Source organism: Hyperolius riggenbachi, chromosome 5, assembly GCF_040937935.1.
Source record: "Hyperolius riggenbachi isolate aHypRig1 chromosome 5, aHypRig1.pri, whole genome shotgun sequence".
Classification (NCBI taxonomy): domain Eukaryota; kingdom Metazoa; phylum Chordata; class Amphibia; order Anura; family Hyperoliidae; genus Hyperolius; species Hyperolius riggenbachi.
The window spans coordinates 442,497,163-442,519,060 of NC_090650.1; the positions used below are offsets into that span (position 1 = coordinate 442,497,163).

The 21,898-nt window shown below is 44.3% G+C and overlaps 1 long non-coding RNA gene across 1 annotated transcript in view; it reads right to left on the reverse strand.

Moving 5' to 3' along the window:
- LOC137517933 (uncharacterized) overlaps positions 1 to 21,898 on the reverse strand; it is a 76,627-nt gene that overhangs the window by 9,088 nt on the left and 45,641 nt on the right. Inside the window, exon 2 of the long non-coding RNA XR_011020715.1 lies at positions 10,506 to 10,601. This is a non-coding gene — a long non-coding RNA (uncharacterized lncRNA). The remainder of the gene's footprint in view (positions 1 to 10,505; positions 10,602 to 21,898) is intronic.

Genomic DNA, 21,898 nt, shown 5'->3' on the forward strand with positions numbered 1-21,898 from the left:
TTGTCAGATGCCAGGCAAGGGGGCGACTGGCAGAAATTGGCTTCTTCCGCTCAAAGATTTCCTTCACAGACACCTGGCTGCTGCTGTGGGCAGAGGAGCAGGAACCGCTCAAGGTCAGAGGCGGAGTGGAGGAGGGTGGCTGTGAAGGTGCAAGGGAGAAAGCTGCTGAAGATGCTGCACCTGAAGGAGGAAGAGGAGAAGGAGTGTGGCTTTTCTTTTGTCTGCTGCTTTTCCTCAGGTGCTCTTCCCATCAGTGGTGCTCATCCGGATTCCGGATATCCGGGTAACCCGGATATCCAAACTTTTTTCAGCTATCCGACCGGATTCGGATTCCAGATATCTGGGCTGAAATCTGCATAGCACTATGTGGATATTTGGTCGCATACCCGGATATCCGAATCCGAAAACTGTAACTAAGGAGATGACATCATTGAGCCAATCAGAGGGCTCCCAGCAGAAGCCCTAGCAACCAATCACAGAAAGGAACCCTGACCAGCCCCCCCTGTATAATAAGGAGGGCTGCCATGATGAGAAATCTCGTCCTTGCTTGTCACTGCTCACTGAGAGATATGCTCCAGTGCTGCTGGCCTAGCAAGTGCTGTATACAGTGATAAACCTAAAGCTGTTCAGTGATTAACCCCTTCACTATCACAAAACTATTGTATTGTTAGGTAGCTAGCTTGATTTCATTCAGTGACAGTCAGAGTGTGTGCTGCAGGGCTGCTGCAGGCAGCTGCTATGTGTCTGTGTGTGTGCTGTGCACAGACCAGGCCAGCTGCTGCCTGCTGGTCTGCTAGCCTTAGCTGCAGTATAGGTTAGGTTAGGGAATAGGATTACTGTGTTATTGTGTAGTTAGTACTGTAGTACTGCAGTCCATGCTAGTTAGTTGTTAGAGTAGTAGTACTACTGTGTTAGCTTACTACAGAACTGCTGTGCTATTGAGCAGTGCCAGTGTGACAGTGTGCACTAGTGTCTTTTCCTCTGCTGTCTGACTGTCACTCGTCACGTGGCACTTGGAACTTTGCATTTTGCACGTGGCACTTTGCATTTGGCACTTTGCACTTTGCATTTGGCACTTTGCATTTGGCACTTTGCACTTTGCACTTTGCATTTGGCACTTTGCACGTGCCAAGTGCCAAATGCAAAGTGCCAAGTGACACATCCGGCATGCTCCTGGCAGACATTACACCTGCTGCTGCTGAATTGCCCTGCTCCTGCTGCCTTTGCTGCTCCCACCACCAGGGTGCCACAGGCCACTGCTGCTGTGCTGATACCACCTATATTTAACCCAAAACACAATTGCTGCGTAATTTTTTGGAGGTGTCTGGGGTGAAAACTGTCATGTCCCAATTGTGCAGTTGGACTTTGGGCACAATGTGGGCTGCATGACCGCTGTCTGGAACCTAGTCCTGATGTTAATTGACAGCCTTTTTTTTTTGGGGGGGGGGGGGATATCCCCACATAATCAATTAGCAGTTGTCCCTACGTGGCTGTTGGCCTTTCCACGGCTCAATTTTTTGAGGCAGAGAGAACAGATGGCATTGTTCAGATCTGAGGCAGACACACTAAAAAATGTCCAAACCGCTGAGCCCCCCCAGGGTGATGGCACTATGGTGGCATCAGCAGCTGACGTTGAAGGGCATGTTGGCTGGCTGTCCATAGGTGGCGATACATGTCGCCGTAAACTGCCACCAGCTGTTTCTGATGACGAGCTCCCTCTTCTTCTTTCAGGAACTCGTCTTCTCCTACTCCTCTCTAACTCCCCCTCTGAACTGTCCCCTTGGTCAGCTTGTCTCTTAGGATCCCACGTGACATCCGTGTCATCTTCATCATCATAATCCTCCTGCCCAGCTTCGCTTGCCTCAGACACCTCATAAACTGCACCAATAGCAGGTACTTCATCATCCTCCTCCTCACACGTTACGTCCATAGTGTCGCCTAACTCAGACATATGAGGTGGTGTAACTTGCTTAGCGCCTTCATCTTGTTGTAACAGTAGTGGCTGTGAATCAGTTAATTTCCCACCAAATAACTCCTGCAAAGTGTTAGCGCTGATGGCTGCGGAAGATGAGGTATTCTGTGTTAAATAGTCAACCACGTCCTGACAATCTTGGGAGTTGATGGGACGTGCATTCTTCTGAGCACTGTACTTTGATCCAGGGCCGCACAAAATCACATCAGCACGACCTCGAACAGACCTGCCGCGTGACCTTCCTCTGGGTCTGCCTCTGCCTCTACCTGTTTTGTCCATATCGGGGGGGATGAAGTGAAAGGTATGCACTGACTAATACAATGTGCAGTCACACAGGTGCAGTTAGCAGGTATGCATGGAGTGGTATATCACACTGGGTGCGCTCACGTAGGTAGGTGGGTGCACTGAACAACAGGTAGGTATATGCAGTGATGGGTATTAAATGTGCAGCTGTCACACACACACATAAACACACGTACCGTGAACAGGTACAGTGACTGGTGGCATTAAATATCACACTGCGTGCGCTAAAGTAGGTAGGTGGGTGCACTGAACAACAGGTAGGTATATGCAGTGATGGGTATTACAAATGTGCACCTGTCACACACACATACCGTGAACAGGTACAGTGACTGGTGGTATTAAATATCACACTGCATGCGCTCACGTAGGTAGGTGGGTGCACTGAACAATAGGTAGGTATATGCAGTGCTGCTGGGTATTACAAATGTGCACCTGTCACACACACACACAGGTACTGTGAACAGGTTGCAATGACTGGTGGTATTAACAATGCGTGCGCTCACGTAGGTAGGTAGGTAGGTGCACTGAACAGTTGCAGTGATTCGGATGGGATTACAAATGTGCAGCTGCCTGTCACACACACAAGTAGTCTGTCAGGAGCCTCATTGCAGAAACAGGGTTTTGACCACAGTTCGCAGTATACAGACACTGAACCAAGGAATATGGTGCATATATAATGTTTTATTGCAAATGCAGGCATACATGCAAATGTAAATAAAGCAGAGGGACACCAAGAGCCCCAATAGTGTAATTCGTCTTGGGGACAACAAAATAAATGAGAAGTTAAATTTATACTTACAAACCAGGGTTACCAATAGGCAACCACTGTATAGGTAGGTGGGGAGAACAATCCTGACCCCACTCAGGAATAAAAAGTCGCTCTCTGTAGACAGGAAAATAGGGTATCAACCCTCCACCCAGGGTGGTCTCAATATAGTGTACAAGATACAGAGGCGCCAAAAGAATAAAAGGTAATTAAATGAACTTAAAAAACCAACTGGTTAAACAGAGGAGGCAGCGGTGGTCTTACCCCCTCCAAACAGACACAGGCAAGGACTGCGATTCAGACAGTCAACAATTTATTCGGAACTCCAAAAAACAATGCAACGCGTTTCACGGGCCATACATCCCGCTTCCTCAGGCAAAATACAGTAGGAGTCACAGCATCTGTATTATATCAGCGAGCTCGGCGCCTCTGTGACAGAGGCGCCGAGCTCGCTGATATAATACAGGCAAGGACTGTACACAGCATCTGTATTATATCAGCGAGCTCAGGCAAGGACTGTACACTGTGACTCCTACTGTATTTTGCCTGAGGAAGCGGGATGTATGGCCCGTGAAACGTGTTGCATTGTTTTTTGGAGTTCCGAATAAATTGTTGACTGCCTGAATTGCAGTCCTTGCCTGTGTCTGTTTGGAGGGGGTAAGACCACCGCTGCCTCCTCTGTTTAACCAGTTGGTTTTTTAAGTTCATTTAATTACCTTTTATTCTTTTGGCGCCTCTGTATCTTGTACAATGCAAATGTAAATGCAATATCATGCAAACCCATGCACAGCACACAATATATACAAAACCCAGGAAAGCAGTGGTAAATATATATAACACCCTGACTATCTATCTAAATATATACAGAAAATATATACAGGATAATATATTCACAATCGTAGTACAAAAGGGATCAAGCAGAATATCAGAGTCAGCAGGATAGCAAGGTCAGCAACAGGTTATCAGAGAAGCACAGTACCAGGGATTAGACAAAAGCAAGGTTTCAGACAGAATAAACAGGTTTGGCAACAGGAAGGCATACATAGGAATCAGGGCAGGGAACAGGAACCAGGGTGTCCAGAAACTCAGACCTGGGAACATAAAGTTCTGGCGATTAGCAGGGGGAAGAGGCAGTCCTTAAATAGTCCATGTGATAGCAAACACAGGATGCCGCTGGTGGTGAGAGTTCACTTAAAGCCACCCCGGAGGCCAAACAAGGAACTGCAAGTCCTTATAATAGTATTCACAGGCCCACTGCTGGTGGATGGTGGAAGTTCAGGACAATGCAAAGTCCTCAGAGCCATCTGCTGGTGGGATGATGTAACTTTTATGACAGTCCTGCTCCACGTCGCCACCAGCAGGCAGAAAGCGGCAACACATGGTTCCTGACATAGTTACTGAATGTGCTGGGCCTGGCAGTGGCACAGTAGGAATTACCACCAAGGGGCCAAAGGCCAGCTGTGACTGACTGACAGGGCTGTATATAATGCAAGTGGGTCACAAAAAAAAAATAGATTACAAGATCAAGATTAGCTCTCAAAAGAGCTGTTGAGGGGTGCTTTTTTAGCAATAAGAATCAGCCAGGAGCAAGCCAAGAGCCTAACTAAGCTTTCCCTATGAGAGTCTGCAGCAGCTCTCTCTAATTACTGCAGACAAACGAGTGAGTAAAATGCCTGACGCTGCCTACCTTTTATAAGGGGGGGGGGGGCTCCAGGGGGGAGTGTAGCCTGATTGGCTACAATGTGCCTGCTGACTGTGATGTACAGGGTCAAAGTTGACCCTAATGATGTAGTATAGGAGGCGGCTCAAACTGCCATAAAGTTTGTGTTCGTTCGCGAACGCGAACCCCCGAAGTTCGTGCGAATAAGTTCACGGTCGAACCATTTGGGTCATTTCTAGTTATGTTATATTTGCACCCAGCCTAAGTCTGCTTTTATTTATACTACTTTTGCGGAGGTGTTAATTTTCACCAGTTGACAAGTTGGCCACCTTAGCCTTTTTACTTAAAGTTGATAAGTTAGGGATGTTACCAAGGTCTTGTTTTCGGTGAGGCATGCTGTAACAGGTTGGCTGAAGGGGTACCACCCCTGAGATTCCTGACGCCTTCTTACCATTGTGATGCTTTGTGCAATGGTTGCCATACAGTGGTATATCACAATACTCATTTTGTTGGGGGTTTTTAGGCAGCCTATTCATTGACCGTTTTCAGTGCTTTCAGAGTGGTGTGAGTGAGCTGGTCAGTAGGAGTACGGCCAGTGGTGGTAACAAACAAACCTGGGCCCATATGCAATTCACTTTGTCACCTGAGTTTTCTCCTGGGTGATATGTTCACAACTTGTAAATAAAATGCCTTCTAAACCACCAAAAAGCAAACAAATACTCAAAATATTTTTTCAAAACTTTTTCACCTATTTTTGGTACTTTTTCCATTGCTAAGTCCTGAAAAGTTATTTTGAATTGAAGTTGAAAAATTATCTCCTGGGTGAAAAAGTGAATTGAATATGGGCCCTGGTGTCTCACTCAGAGGATTCTCGTTGGATGTCTGGTTGAGGTGTTAAAAAACAAATGAGGTGCGGTATGGTTGTCTTACCAGTTTATGATTTCTAAAGTCTTAATTTGTCCAGTTCTGGATTTTATCGCTGTCCAACAAGGTCCTTGGGAATCCATCCTCTGTCATAAAGATGGTTCTTCTCTGTCAGGATTTCAGCTTGTGGTCATTTTCCAGAGGTCCAGGGGCAGGGTGGTGTCACTCTTTGCCTGTCTTCATCCCACTTGTTCCAGATCTAGGCAGTTGCTGATGCTTCAAAATGGAGTCTAGATTGCGGCTGCAGAGTGGCTCCCCCAGGACCACCTAACGCAGAATTGCAACATCTCGCAATGCACGAGATTTGCAGGGAACGAGGGCTCGGCTTGTTGGCTGTGTGTTCATAGTCTTGGTGACCACTGCAGCTACTGCCTCCCCCCACCGACTTCACTACACATCAGCTCCTTACTGCATCCTCCTGTCTGGGGTTCTGTCTTCCCTCGAAACTCCCGACACTGCAGCTACTGCCTCACCCCACCAGGATTCTTAAATATGGAGTTATGTCCTCCTCTTATGTACTCCAGCCATGTATTCTTAAATATGGAGTTATGGCCTCCTCTTCTGTACTCCACCCATGTATTCTTAAATATGGCGTTATGTCCTCCTCTTCTGTACTCCACCCATAGATTCTTAAATATGGCGTTATGTCCTCCTCTTCTGTACTCCACCCATAGATTCTTAAATATGGTGTTATGTCCTCCTCTTCTGTACTCCAGCCATGGATTCTTAAATATGGAGTTATGTCCTCCTCTTATGTACTCCACCCATAGATTCTTAAATATGGCGTTATGTCTTCCTCTTCTGTACTCCACCCATGGATTCTTAAATATGGAGTTATGTCCTCCTCTTAAGTACTCCAGCCATGGATTCTTAAATATGGAGTTATGTCCTCCTCTTATGTACTCCACCCATAGATTCTTAAATATGGCGTTATGTCTTCCTCTTCTGTACTCCACCCATGGATTCTTAAATATGGAGTTATGTCCTCCTCTTAAGTACTCCAGAGAACGAGGGCTCGGCTTGTTGGCTGTGCGTTCATAGTCTTGGTGACCACTGCAGCTACTGCCTCCCCCCACCGACTTCACTACACATCAGCTCCTTACTGCATCCTCCTGTCTGGGGTTCTGTCTTCCCTCGAAACTCCCGACACTGCAGCTACTGCCTCACCCCACCAGGATTCTTAAATATGGAGTTATGTCCTCCTCTTATGTACTCCAGCCATGGATTCTTAAATATGGCGTTATGTCCTCCTCTTCTGTACTCCAGCCATGGATTCTTAAATATGGCGTTATGTCCTCCTCTTCTGTACTCCACCCATGTATTCTTAAATATGGCGTTATGTCCTCCTCTTCTGTACTCCACCCATAGATTCTTAAATATGGCATTATGTCCTCCTCTTCTGTACTCCACCCATAGATTCTTAAATATGGTGTTATGTCCTCCTCTTCTGTACTCCAGCCATGGATTCTTAAATATGGAGTTATGTCCTCCTCTTATGTACTCCACCCATAGATTCTTAAATATGGCGTTATGTCTTCCTCTTCTGTACTCCACCCATGGATTCTTAAATATGGAGTTATGTCCTCCTCTTAAGTACTCCAGCCATGGATTCTTAAATATGGAGTTATGTCCTCCTCTTATGTACTCCACCCATAGATTCTTAAATATGGCGTTATGTCTTCCTCTTCTGTACTCCACCCATGGATTCTTAAATATGGAGTTATGTCCTCCTCTTAAGTACTCCAGCCATGGATTCTTAAATATGGAGTTATGTCCTCCTCTTAAGTACTCCACCCATGGATTCTTAAATATGGCGTTATGTCTTCCTCTTCTGTACTCCACCCATGGATTCTTAAATATGGAGTTATGTCCTCCTCTTAAGTACTCCAGCCATGGATTCTTAAATATGGAGTTATGTCCTCCTCTTAAGTACTCCAGCCATGGATTCTTAAATATGGCGTTATGTCCTCCTCTTCTGTACTCCACCCATGGATTCTTAAATATGGAGTTATGTCCTCCTCTTAAGTACTCCACCCGTGGATTCTTAAATACGGAGTTATGTCCTCCTCTTCTGTACTCCAGCCGTGGATTCTTAAATATGGAGTTATGTCCTCCTCTTCTGTACTCCACCCGTGGATTCTTAAATACGGAGTTATGTCCTCCTCTTCTGTACTCCACCCGTGGATTCTTAAATATGGAGTTATGTCCTCCTCTTCTGTACTCCAGCCGTGGATTCTTAAATACGGAGTTATGTCCTCCTCTTCTGTACTCCACCCGTGGATTCTTAAATATGGAGTTATGTCCTCCTCTTCTGTACTCCAGCCGTGGATTCTTAAATATGGAGTTATGTCCTCCTCTTCTGTACTCCACCCGTGGATTCTTAAATACGGAGTTATGTCCTCCTCTTCTGTACTCCACCCGTGGATTCTTAAATATGGAGTTATGTCCTCCTCTTCTGTACTCCAGCCGTGGATTCTTAAATATGGAGTTATGTCCTTCTCTTCTGTACTCCACCCGTGGATTCTTAAATATGGAGTTATGTCCTCCTCTTCTGTACTCCAGCCATGGATTCTTAAATATGGAGTTATGTCCTCCTCTTCTGTACTCCAGCCATGGATTCCTAAATATCGTGTTATGACCTCCTCTTGTGAATAAAGATCACTGCAATATAATAATAATGTTGTCCAGTAATAATAAACACCTTCTGTATGGTCTCCTGCCCTCCCCTTTGCATGGAAGATCTAGGGAATGTATTTTAATTTTGCCAGTATATCGTCTCCTGTTTTATTTTGTCAGCTCTGGCCACAGATTGTTAAATATCTTTCTATTACCTCCCCTTGTGAAAAACAATCATCCAGTTTATATGGTGGATTATCAATGTCACAGAACGATACAGAGCAGAGACAGGGGGAGTATCGCTGGCACAGTGCTTGCCAAACAGCCAGTCACATTAAACAGCCAGTTTAAATTGTTAATGATGTCAAAAAAATATATTTTACTATTACATTACGGTGCTCCCTTATTTACAGACGCCTTTATTTAACATATGCCCCAGCACTCTATGCTAATAATCCCTGAATTTGCTTTACTGCTATATGATCTGTATGTTTCTAATTGCTTTGCATTCAGTGTCTAAGGCAACCGTTGATACCTGCGTAACCGGCTGCACCTTACTTGTCATGTGACAGAGAAACACCTAACCTGCTCGTCATTTTTATGGTGACAATGGCGTCTGCTGATGTGACTGCTGAGCTCCGCTGCTCCATCTGTATGGAGATCTATAGAGATCCTGTGACCTTGCCGTGTGGCCACAACTTCTGCCGGGGCTGCATCACACAAGCCTGGAACCATCAGGAGGATCTACAGGAATATAAATGTCCTGAATGTCAGCGGATATACAGGAGGAGGCCTGAGCTGGTGAGGAACACAACATTACATAATATCTGTGAGACTTTTCATGCTACAGAGACAGATCAGGAGCAGACCGGGGTCTTCTGTAATTACTGTGACTTTCCTGTTCCTGTTACTAAATCCTGTCTGCAGTGTGAGACCTCCTTGTGTGATCATCACCTGAGGAAGCATGACAGGTCAGGGGGACACACTTTACTGCCTCCCACCACTGACCTGGGGAAGAGGAAATGCTCCGTCCATAAGAGGATCCTGGAGTATTACTGCATTGAGGATGCCTCATGTGTCTGTGTGTCCTGCTCTGTGATTGGGGGACATGTAGGACATAAGATGCTGTCACTGGATGAGGCCTCTGAGAAGAAGAAGGAGAAGCTGAGGAATGATCTGCAGAAACTGATGGCAGAGACAGAGGAGGCTGAGGAAAGAGTCCAGAGTCTGGAGGAACACAGGAGAAAAACACAAGAAAAAGCAGATGGTGAAGCAGAGAGAGTCACTGCCCTGTTTAGAGACCTCAGGAGACATCTGGAGGAGCTGGAGAAGAGAGTCCTGAGTGACATCATGAGGTACAATGCTATGATGACATCATCAGACAGCTGGAGATAAAGAAGGAGGAGTTGACCAGGAAGATGTGTCACATTGAGGAGCTGTGTAACATGACTGACCCACTGATTGTCTTACAGGAATCACACACAGGTGACTTGTGTGACACGGAGGACAGACATGATAAGCAGCTCCATGATGGAGGGGATCTGGATGTGGCCGGCATCTCACACACATTACACACAGCTCTATCTGATTTCATGTTTGGGGTAACTGGGGGGATCTCTGTACAGCCTGCAGACATATTACTGGATGTAACCACAGCTGGTAGTCTTCTACATATATCAGCTGAAAGGAAAATTGTATCCTGGTCACGATCGCAGAAGCACCAAGAAACACCAGAGAGATTTGAGTATAGTCAGGTGTTGAGTACCCAGAGTTTCTCCTCAGGGCGACATTACTGGGAAGTGGATGTTGGGGGATCAGACAGCTGGAGAGTCGGGATGTGTTACCCCAGTATAGCCAGGAGAGGAGATCAGTCAGTGATTGGATGTAATAACAAGTCCCGGGGTTTGCGCAGGAGGAAGGGTAATCAGTGGTCAGTGATACATGACAGTGAAGTGATCCAGTTACCTGATGGGATCCGCAGTGATAGAGTCAGGATATGCCTGGATTATGAGGCCGGGCAGATCTCCTTTTATGCCCTGTGTGATCCCATCAGACACCTCCACACCTTCACTGCCACCTTCACTGAGCCCCTCCATGCTGGGTTATATGTAGGGGAATGTTGTATAAAGATATCTGGGGGCAATCAGAGGATGCGAGAGATCCACCCACTGGTGACATCACAGGGAGAAAATTGTGAGTGGCTCAATTTAAACTGATGTGCACCGCTGCGCGCGGGGGGGGGGGGGGGGGTTGGGTTTACTCACCCTTGTCATCACCTCTGTATGCTGCATTCCAACTCTCCAGTTACTTCTTCCTTCACAGCCAGACACAGCCTTTAGCAACTGCCATTAGAGAGAACTCTGAAATAGAGGGCATCCAAATAGCTGAATATCATCATAAAATTAGGTTATTTGCAGATGATACCATCCTTGCTATTACTAGTCCTAAAAAATCTTTAACAATTCTGGTTGAGGTTCTTGGGAGCTTCTCTAAGGCTTCATATTATAAAATTAATCATTCTAAATCATTAATCTTGGGGTTCATATTTCTAACTAAATTGTTAAAGAATTACAAAAAGAATTACAAAGTAAATATCATTTTCCCTGGGTTTCAAACTCAATAAAATACCTTGGCATTACACTCTCCAAAAATGTTAACGATCTCTATAAATTAAATTATGCCCCTCTTCTACAAAAAAATAAAAAAGAACTTAGAAACATTTCATTAAATAGCCTTTCTTGGGCTGGCAGGCTAGCAGCTTACAAAATGCAAACCCTTCCTAAGATAACTTATATACTTAGTACAGTTCATATTCAGATTAAACCAAAATTCTTTAAGGAAATAAATAAGATCATAACTTAGTATATATGGAATGGCAAATGACATAGAACAAAGCTTACAGTACTAATGATTCCTAAACGGTTAGGGGGGTTGGGTGTGCCTTGCATTAGGGCTATGTACTATGCATGCAACATAGAAATATCGAAAGCTTGGTGGCATCAACGTACTGATCTTCCATTGTGGGTACAAATAGAACAATCCCTCGTTAAAGGTGATCTAAAGAGTTATCTTTTAGTTTATATGATGCAGAAAACTATCAAAATTCCTTCTTTTCCCACAATTCAATCCACTATTTCAGCTTGGAGATACCTGATAAAATCAATCAAAAGTAAAGAAGTCATGATACCTTCTATCCCTTTAAAGGGGAACTGAAGTAAGAGGTATACGGAGGCTGCCATATTTATTTCCTTTTAATCAATACCAGTTGCCTGGCAGCCCTGCTGGTCTATTTCTCTGCAGTAGTATCTGAATTACACCAGAAACAAGCATGCAGCTAGTCTTGTCAGATCTGACTTTAAAGTCTGAAACACCTGATCTGCTGCATGCTTGTTCAGGGGCTATGGCTGATAGTATTAGAGGCAGAGGATCAGCAGGGCTGCCAGGCAACTGGTATTGCTTAAAAGGAAATAAACATGGCAGCCTCCATATACCTCTCTCTTCAGTTCCCCTTTAACAACCTTTTCTTATTTAATTAACACTATTAATCTAAATAGATGGATTAAATCTGGCATAACTAGTATTAATTTATTAGTCCAAAATGGTATTTTTTTTTATTGTTTTCAGAGATTGTTAAGAAGTATTCTTTACCAATCACTGAATTCTAGTGTTGGGCGAACATCTAGATGTTCGGGTTCGGGCCGAACAGGCCGAACATGGCCGCGATGGTTCGGGTGTTCGAGCCGAACTCCGAACATAATGGAAGTCAATGGGGACCCGAACTTTCGTGCTTTGTAAAGCCTCCTTACATGCTACATACCCTAAATTTACAGGGTATGTGCACCTTGGGAGTGGGTACAAGAGGGAAAAAAAATTAGCAAAAAGAGCTTATAGTTTTTGAGAAAATCGATTTTAAAGTTTCAAAGGGAAAACTGTCTTTTAAATGCGGGAAATGTCTGTTTTCTTTGCACAGGTAACATGCTTTTTGTCGGCATGCAGTCATAAATGTAATACAGATAAGAGGTTCCAGGAAAAGGGACCGGTAACGCTAACCCAGCCGCAGCAAACGTGATGGAACAGGAGGAGGGCGGCGCAAGAGGAGAAGGCCGCGCTTTGAGACACAACAACCCAGGCTTTGCATGAGGACAAGAAGCGTGCGGATAGCAATTTGCATTTTGTCGCCATGCAGTCATAAATGTAATACAGATGAGAGGTTCAATAAACAGTAATTGGTGTTGTCCAGAATGCGCACAATGCGTGGGTCGCATTCAATGCAGTCCTAGGCCGAAGAGGTCATAGCCTAGGGTCACAAAAACCTGTTTATTTGGGCAATTTCAATGGTGGCGAGTCTGACGTACATAAATCGCAGCAATGGCCATTAGCAACGTCTGAATCTCACGAAATGTCTCATGCAGGTAGAAGACATATTGTTAGACTTGGGCTCCAAAGATGGGTTCCCTACATCTCTGCAAACCAGAGTTACAGGGCTCCAAATTTGGTAAAATCCCCCATAGGCTTTCATTGGGCCTCCTATTTACAGTTCCAAAATCTCACATCTTTTCAAAGGGCAATTGCTCAGCAGTGGCAAATTTTCTAGCATTGTAGGGACCCTTAGGGGGGAACATGACTGGTGAGTTTCGGGCCCCTAGGCCAATGAGGTCATAGCCTAGAGTCACAAAAACCTGTTTATTTGGGCAATTTCAATGGTAGTTATGCTGACGTACATAAATCTCAGCCATGGCCGTTAGCAACGTCTGAATTTCACGAAATGTCTCATGCAGGTAGAAGACATATTGTTAGACTTGGATTCCAAAGATGGGGTCCCTACATCTCTGCAAACCAGAGTTACAGGGGTCCAAAATTGGTAAAATCCCCCATAGGCTTCCATTGCCTCCCTATTTCACTTTCCAAAATCTCACATCTTTTCAAAGGGCAATTGCTCAGCAGTGGCAAATTTTCTAGCATTGTAGGGACCCTTAGGGGGAACATGACTGGTGAGTTTCGGGCCCCTAGGCCAAAGAGGTCATAGCCTAGGGTCACAAAAACCTGTTTATTTGGGCTATTTCAATGGTGGCGAGTCTAACGTACATAAATCGCAGCAATGGCCGTTAGCAACGTCTGAATCTCACGAAATGTCTCATGCAGGTAGAAGACATATTGTTAGACTTGGATTCCAAAGATGGGGTCTCTACATCTCTGCAAACCAGAGTTACAGGGCTCCAAAATTGGTAAAATCCCCCATAGGCTTTCATTGGGCCTACTATTTACCGTTCCAAAATCTCACACCATTTCAAAGGGCAATGGCTCAGCAGTGGCAAAACTCACCAGTCATGATCCCCCTAAGAGTCCCTACAATGCTAGAAAATTTGGTACTGCTGAGCCATTGCCCTTTGAAAAGATGTGAGATTTTGGAAAGTGAAATAGGGAGGCAATGAAAGCCTATGGGGGATTTTACCAATTTTGCACCCCTGTAACTCTGGTTTGCAGAGATGTAGGGACCCCATCTTTGGAATCCAAGTCTAACAATATGTCTTCTACCTGCATGAGACATTTCGTGAAATTCAGACGTTGCTAACGGCCATTGCTGCGATTTATGTACGTCACCATCACTACCATTGAAATAGCCCAAATAAACAGGTTTTTGTGACCCTAGGCTATGACCTCTTTGGCCTAGGGGCCCGAAACTCACCAGTCATGTTCCCCCTAAGGGTCCCTACAATGCTAGAAAATTTGCCACTGCTGAGCAATTGCCCTTTGAAAAGATGTGAGATTTTGGAACTGTAAATAGGAGGCCCAATGAAAGCCTATAGGGGATTTTACCAAATTTGGAGCCCTGTAACTCTGGTTTGCAGAGATGTAGGGAACCCATCTTTGGAGCCCAAGTCTAACAATATGTCTTCTACCTGCATGAGACATTTCGTGAGATTCAGACGTTGCTAACGGCCATTGCTGCAATTTATGTACGTCAGACTCCCCACCACTGAAATTGCCCAAATAAACAGGTTTTTGTGACCCTAGGCTATGACCTCTTCGGCCTAGGACTGCATTGAACGCGACCCACGCATTGTGCGCATTCTGGACAACACCAATTACTGTTTATTGTTTATTGAACCTCTCATCTGTATTACATTTATGACTGCATGGCGACAAAATGCAAATTGCTATCCGCACGCTTCTTGTCCTCATGCAAGGCCTGGGTTGTTGTGTCTCAAAGCGTGGCCTTCTCCTCCTGCGCCGCCCTCCTACTGTTCCATCACGTGTGCTGCTGCTGGGTTAGCGTTACCGGTCCCTTTTCCTGGAACCTCTTATCTGTATTACATTTATGACTGCATGGCGCCAAAAAGCATGTTACCTGTGCAAAGAAAACAGACATTTCCCGCATTTAAAAGACAGTTTTCCCTTTGAAACTTTAAAATCGATTTTCTCAAAAACTATAAGCTCTTTTTGCTAATTTTTGTTTTCCTCTTGTACCCACTCCCAAGGTGCACATACCCTGTAAATTTGGGGTATGTAGCATGTAAGGAGGCTTTACAAAGCACGAAAGTTCGGGTCCCCATTGACTTCCATTATGTTCTGAGTTCGGCTCGAACACCCGAACATCGCGACCATGTTCTGCCCGAACCCGAACATCTAGATGTTCGCCCAACACTACACATGACCCGTTCGGCCAATCACAGCGCTAGCCGAACGTTCGGGGAACGTTCGGCCATGCGCTCTTAGTTCGGCCATATGGCCGAACAGTTTGGCCGAACACCATCAGATGTTCGGCCGAACTCGAACATCACCCGAACAGGGTGATGTTCTGCAGAACCCGAACAGTGGCGAACACTGTTCGCCCAACACTACTGAATTCTACACATTTCTTCAATTAAAGCACTGCTGGCCTACGGTAAAACACAAATTACCCCTGGTTCCCAAAAGATTATTACAATATATTTGTGCTGCTCTTCCCTTAAAAAAGGCATCTCACTTTGTTATGAGGAACTCATTAAGGGGAATGAACATCAACTCCAATGTTACACTAACAAAATGCAAACTAAAATAACAATCCTTCATATTAAGCAAGTCTCTTTATACATTTCTCGTTTTTCTAAGTGTATAACACATTGGGAAACATTTCATAATATTTTATTAAGATGATATTTTACTCCTTTAATTATATCCAAATTTGCACCAAATAATTCGCCTAATTGTTGGAGGAATTGTGGGAAGATAGGTACTCTTTATCATATTGTGGCAATGCCCCTTTATTAATACATTATGGCAAGAAATAGTACATTTTATTTTAGAAAACATTTGGGAAGATTTCCAACTAACTCCTCAGTTGGCTCTGTTACATACAGGCATAGATGGAATTCCACTGAATTACAGGCTTGAAATCTCTCAGGTGATCTGTGCCACCAGACATCGATTAGTTTGTGAGTGGAAATCAAGTGAATCCCCATCCCTTTCCCAAGTTATTTCCTTATATAATTTAAATATATCCATGGAGAATAGATTAACCTTCCTGGCGGTAAGCCCAAGCTCAGCTCGGGCTATGCTGCGCAGGAGGATTTTTCAGGCCCTGCTGGGCCGATTTGCACAATTTTTTTTGTATTACACGCAGCTAGCACTTTGCTAACTGCGTGCAGTGCCCGATTGCCGCCGCTCTACGCCGATTCACCGCTACCCGCCGCGCAATGCCGCCCCCCCCAGACCCCTTGCGTAGCCTGGACAATCAGTGCCAGGCAGCGCTGAGGGGGTGGATCGGGACTCCCTTTGACGTCACGACGTCGATGATGTCATCCCGCCCACTCGCCATGGCGACAGGGCAAGCCCTAATGGAAATCCCATTTTCCCGGATTTCCTGATGGGCCGGATTGCCGGAGGCGATCGGAGGGGGTGGGGGGATGCTGCAGCTCAGCGGTTGTCATGTAGCTAGCGCTAGGCTAGCTACATGATTTAAAAAAAAAAAAATTTAAAAATTGTGCTGCGCTGCCCCCTGGTGGTTTTAATTGACCGCCAGGAGGGTTAAGAAATAACTCATACTAAATAATTTTCATATATGTCATAATTTTAAGAGAAGTATCTATGCTAATCCATAATATAATGCTTCTTGTTATAATAAATGTAATAGCTTTATTCTGACCCACCAGTAAATAAGATTGAGGGACTAGAACCTACTTTGGTTGTTTTTACTTTTATGTTATACTGTTGTATTTTCATATTGTGTTAGTTTACCATGTTATTTCTATTGTGCATATTTCACGGGAGTTTGAATGTTAAAATAAGCGTATGTTATTTATAAATTTAGCAGATTTCAATGTTGCTCAATTTATTGTTGTATAATTATTTTCTGCTAATAAAAATTTGAAAGTTTAAAAAAAAAATGCAAATGCAATAGGACAATGTACAGAGGCAATGACAAGGGGGGGGGGGGGGGGGGGGTACTAACACCCCCTCCCCCTGCGGCAGTCCGCATCACCTTACATGTAAGTTCTGTTCCGTAGTATTCCAAATTTGGGATGCTTATCCCTACTTACTAGCTGAGTGTAACTTCTAGGGACAATCAGGGATGTAACTATTAGGGAGCAGACCCTGCAGACCCCAGGGGGCCCAGAGCCGGGGGGGGCAACTGTCTACTTATCCTTCCTGTAGGGCTGAGTTTCCACTATACACTTGCATTTAACGTGTTAGAATTCACATGAAAAAAAGAAAAGTGTGTGAATCAAATTTCTTCTTCAAATTTACATATTCAGCTTGTATATCAGGCAATTCATCTTCCATTGTTTCCTATGTAAAATGTATGCAGATGTTTACATTCCACATGGAAAGGATTTGGATGCAAACACACGTGTATAATGTGAAACATGCAGCAAACTATCCAAATTATGCAGCATGCAGCAGGAAACTAACATTGCTGGAGACCAGCCCATTGCCGCTCACTAGGGATGGTCGGAAATGCCAATTTCCGATTCCGCGGTAATTCCGCATTCCGCCATTGCCAAATACCGATTCCGCTTTCCGCTACCAATTTCCGCATTCCAATGCGGAATTTCAGCCGGAAATCGCGGAAATTCCGCCCGACTTTAACATCGATTTTCTCAAAAAACTATAAGGTCTTTTTGAAAACTTTTTTTTGCATCTTGTTCAGAAGATTCTGTTTAATAAACCCTGAAAATGGGAAAAATGGTGTTTCTAGGATGTACGGGGGCTTTGCTATTAACCGTTAAAGTCGGTGGATTTTTCCTGTAATGTAAATGCAGAAAATAGGCAGAAGCAGATTTTCTGCATTTTACATTACAGTAAAAATCAGCAGACTTTAGCGGTTAATAGCAAAGCCCCCGTAAGTCATAGAAACACCAAATTTTCAGGGGTTATTAAACTGAATCTTGTGAACAAGATGCAAAAAAAGTTTTCAAAAAGACCTTATAGTTTTTGAGAAAGTCAATGTTAAAGTCGGGCGGAATTTCCGCGATTTCGCCTAACGCACTTGCATTACCGATTTCCGCATACCAATGCGGAAATGCAATTTCCGATCAGAATTTCGGAAATTGCATTTCCGCGGAATCCGAATGAGCATCCCTACCGCTCACTGACTGCTCTAATGGGGATCATCATCTCAGATACATGGACACTCAGCCTAATACAGGGTCCCCCCTCCATATTAGGGGGTGTTGGGGCACTCTTGGTCCCTGGCAGATGGGTTGCCCAGGGGAGGTGGGGGAAGGGTTGGGGACATTTTGGGGCCCCATCCTAGTACTGGTGTAGGGCCCCTGATTTGTAGTCACGCCCCAGGAACAATCCCTGATTTCTATCCTGAAATCCTCAGTTACTGTCACATTATAATAATTGTATTTGTATATAATAAGGCCCCTTTTCCCCTCTCTGTGATTTGGTACAATTTCCGAATTGCCGGAGATTTGCCGATCACAATGGCGGCTGGAGTCACATGGTAACCGCCACACCCTTTTCCCTCCGGTGTCATTAGATATTTGGCCAGACACACCCAGCATGCAGCATTATTTCTGTACTTGTGATTTGGTGACATCTCTGGGAACACAAGAAAGTCGCATGGAGATTGTCATCCAACAATTCCTGGCTGAGCTTGATGGGCGGAGTCTTTCTGGGCGGAGTCTTGCTGGGCGGAGTCTTTATTACAACCAAACTAACTCTGTAACTAAAATACAAAAACTTTCCCCTAAACTCCAAAACACACAATGACCACTTCTGGAGCACACTCAGTATAAAGAGATCCCAGCTGATAGTGATTCTCAGTGGGAAAGGGGAATAACTGATCAATATCCAGATTTTATGTCTTTCTTCTATTGATGAGCAGCATGGAAAATAAAAAACAACTGAAAACATATTTATCTTTTTTTTTTTGTCTTGATTTTATTTTTTTATTTTGATGAATTAGGTACGTAGCCAGCATTACTCATCAGTCTATATATAAAATATGATGTATGTACAGTGGGATGCGAAAGTTTGGGCAACATTGTTAATTATCATGATTTTCCTGTATGAATCGTTGGTTGTTACGATAAAAAATGTCAGTTAAATATATCATATAGGAGACACACACAGTGGTATTTGAGAAGTAAAATTAAGTTTATTGGATTTACAGAAAGTGTGAAATAATTGTTTAAACAAAATTAGGCAGGTGCATAAATTTGGGCACAACAAAAAAGAAATGAAATCAATATTTAGTAGATCCTCCTTTTGCAGAAATTACAGCCTCTAAGCGCTTCCTGTAGGTTCCAATGAGAGTCTGGATTCTGGTTGTAGGTATTTTGGACCATTTCTCTTTACAAAACATCTCTAGTTCATTCAGGTTTGATGGCTTCCGAGCATGGACAGCTCTCTTTAGCTCACACCACAGATTTTCAATTACATTCAGGTCTGGGGACTGAGATGGCAATTCCAGAACGTTGTACTTGTTCCGCTGCATTAATGCCTTAGTGGATTTTGAGCAGTGTTTAGGATCGTTGTCTTGTTGAAAGATCCAGCCCCGGAGCAGCTTCAGCTTTGTCACCGATTCCTGGACATTGGTCTCCAGAATCTGATACTGAGTGGAATCCATGCGTCTCTCAACTTTGGCAAGATTTCCAGTCCCTGCACTGGCCACACAACCCCACAACATGATGGAACCACCACCATATTTTACTGTAGGTAGCAGGTGTTTTTCTTGGAATGCTGTGCTGTTTTTCCTCCATGTATAACGCCCCTTGTTATGCCCAAATAACTAAATATTAGTTTCAGAAGTCCTCAGCACCTTATTACAAAATGAAGCTGGGTGTGACAAGCAGGGACTTGGCGGCTGCTGACTCGCAGGGGGGGTCTGCGGCCGCCTCTCTCCCTGGCTCTCAAGCGCTATCCGTTCCCTTAGCATCTAGCACGCCGGGAACGGTGTTAACTCCAGCTCATAAGGTTTCTGTCTCGCGCGGGCGCGCGCGGAGACAGGACCTTTATGCGGGCAGAAGGTGCATCAGCTGACCTGCCGGTCGGCTGACGTCACGGATGACTCTCGCCGCTCTGATTGGCGGATTCCGTGGTGGGAGTGGCTGGAAGCATGCCTCCGCTTCATAAGCCTTCTGTCTTCATTCATTCCCTGTCTGCTGTCGTGAATACTTTGTGTTAGTGCTCAGACCTTAGACTAGTTCCCGGTGTTGAAACCAAGGACTTCACACCAAGACTAGGATTATTGTCGTTATATTTGATTACCGGTGTATGATTCTGGCTATACCTCTGACCTTGCTTCCTGCTTAACGTTTCTGTACTTTTGCCTATCTGATTAGTTGCTGAACCTTTGCCTGATTACTCGTTATTCTTCTGCCTCACGATTCTGTACTGATACTTACCTCTCTGTTGCCGAACCTTGCCTGTCTGACCTCTCTACTCACCAGTGGGCCCCTTGCCACTGGTGAGGTATTATTGGCTCACCAGCTCCTCTGGTGAGATAATTTCTTATTGCTCATTTAGTGACTAATAGCACCTTTCCAGCTCCTCTGGAAAGGTCTGATCAAGTCTACACAGTCACTTATTCTACTAGGACCTCGCCAGCCCCTCTGGAGAGTACTAGCCTTCATACTTCTGTACTCTCTTTGTTTGTACCTATCCAGCCCCAGGTCTGTTCTATTATATACAGTCAGCGTACTGATAGTACCTTACCAGCTCCTCTGGTAAGGTCTCGCTAAACTATTAAAGTTACGGTTGCACCAATACACAACTCTCACTGTATCCCTACCAACTATACTTGGATTATTGGTGATTCTGCAGATCACCACATAATCAGGTATAGTGTCTGTATTATTGGTGATACTGCAGATCACCTAATAATCAAACGTCTGAGTTGCAGCACCCAACCGTTACACTGGCTTGTTCAAATGTGCTTTAGCATACCTCAAGCAGCTCTGTTTGTGCGGAGAAAAGGATTCCTCTGCATACAGCATATCCTTGTGTAAAGTGCACCAAATGGTTAAACGATGCACAGTGACTCCATCTGCAGCAAGATGATGTTGTAGGTCTTTGGTGCTGGTCTGTGGGTTGAATCTGATGGTTCTCACCATTCGTTGCTTCTGTTTATCCGAGATTTTTCTTGGTCTGCCACTTCAAGTCTTAACTTGAACTGAGCCTGTGGTCTTCCATTTCCTCAATATGTTCCTAACTGTGGAAACAGACAGCTGAAATCTCTGAGACAGCTTTCTGTATCCTTCCCCTAAACCACAATGATGAACAATCTTTGTCTTCAGGTCTTTTGAGATTTGTTTTTAGATGTTGCTACTCTTCAGAGAACATTAAAAGAGGAGGGAAACTTACAATTGACCCCCTTAAATATTATTTCTCATAATTGGATTCACCTGTGTATGTGGGTCAGAGCCAGAGGTCACTGAGCTCACCAAGCCAATTTGAGTTCCAATAATTAGTTCTAAAGGTTTTGGAATCAATAAAATGAAGTAAAATGAATAAAAAGTACCCACATTTATGCACTTTCCTAATTTTATTTAAAGAAATATTGTGCAGTTTCTGTAAATGCAATTAACTTCATTTCACTTCTCAAATATCACTGTGATTGTCTCCTATATGATATATTTAACTGACATTTTTATCGTAACAACCAATGATTTATACAGGAAAATCATGATGATTAACAATGTTGCCCAAACTTTCGCATCTCACTGTGTGTGTGTGTGTGTGTGTGTGTGTGTGTGTGTGCCGCGATCACTCGAAAACGGCTTTACCGATTTGAACAAAACTTGGTATACAGATCCCTTACTACCTGGGAGGATATGTTCTGGGGGTTTCGCGTCCCCCCACACCTGGGCGGAGCTACTAACAGCAAATCAGATTTCACCCATTCAAGTCAATGGAAAAATGTGAAAGGCTGCCATTCTCACAGTAATCAAGCCAGAGTCCCCACACATGGCACAGTTGGTCACTTGGTGACCGAGGTTACAAATCCAGGAAAAGTGGGAGGAGAATACAATAGCCAATCAAATTTCAGACATTCATTTTAAATGGGAAAATGTGAACTGCAGCCATTCTTACACTGTTAGTGGCAGGGTTTTCAAACTTGCCACACTTGGTCACTGGGTGACTGGGATTAATATTCAGGAAAGTGGGTGGAGCCTACAACAGCCAATCAAAATTCATCTATTGATTTCCAAGGGGAATATTTAAA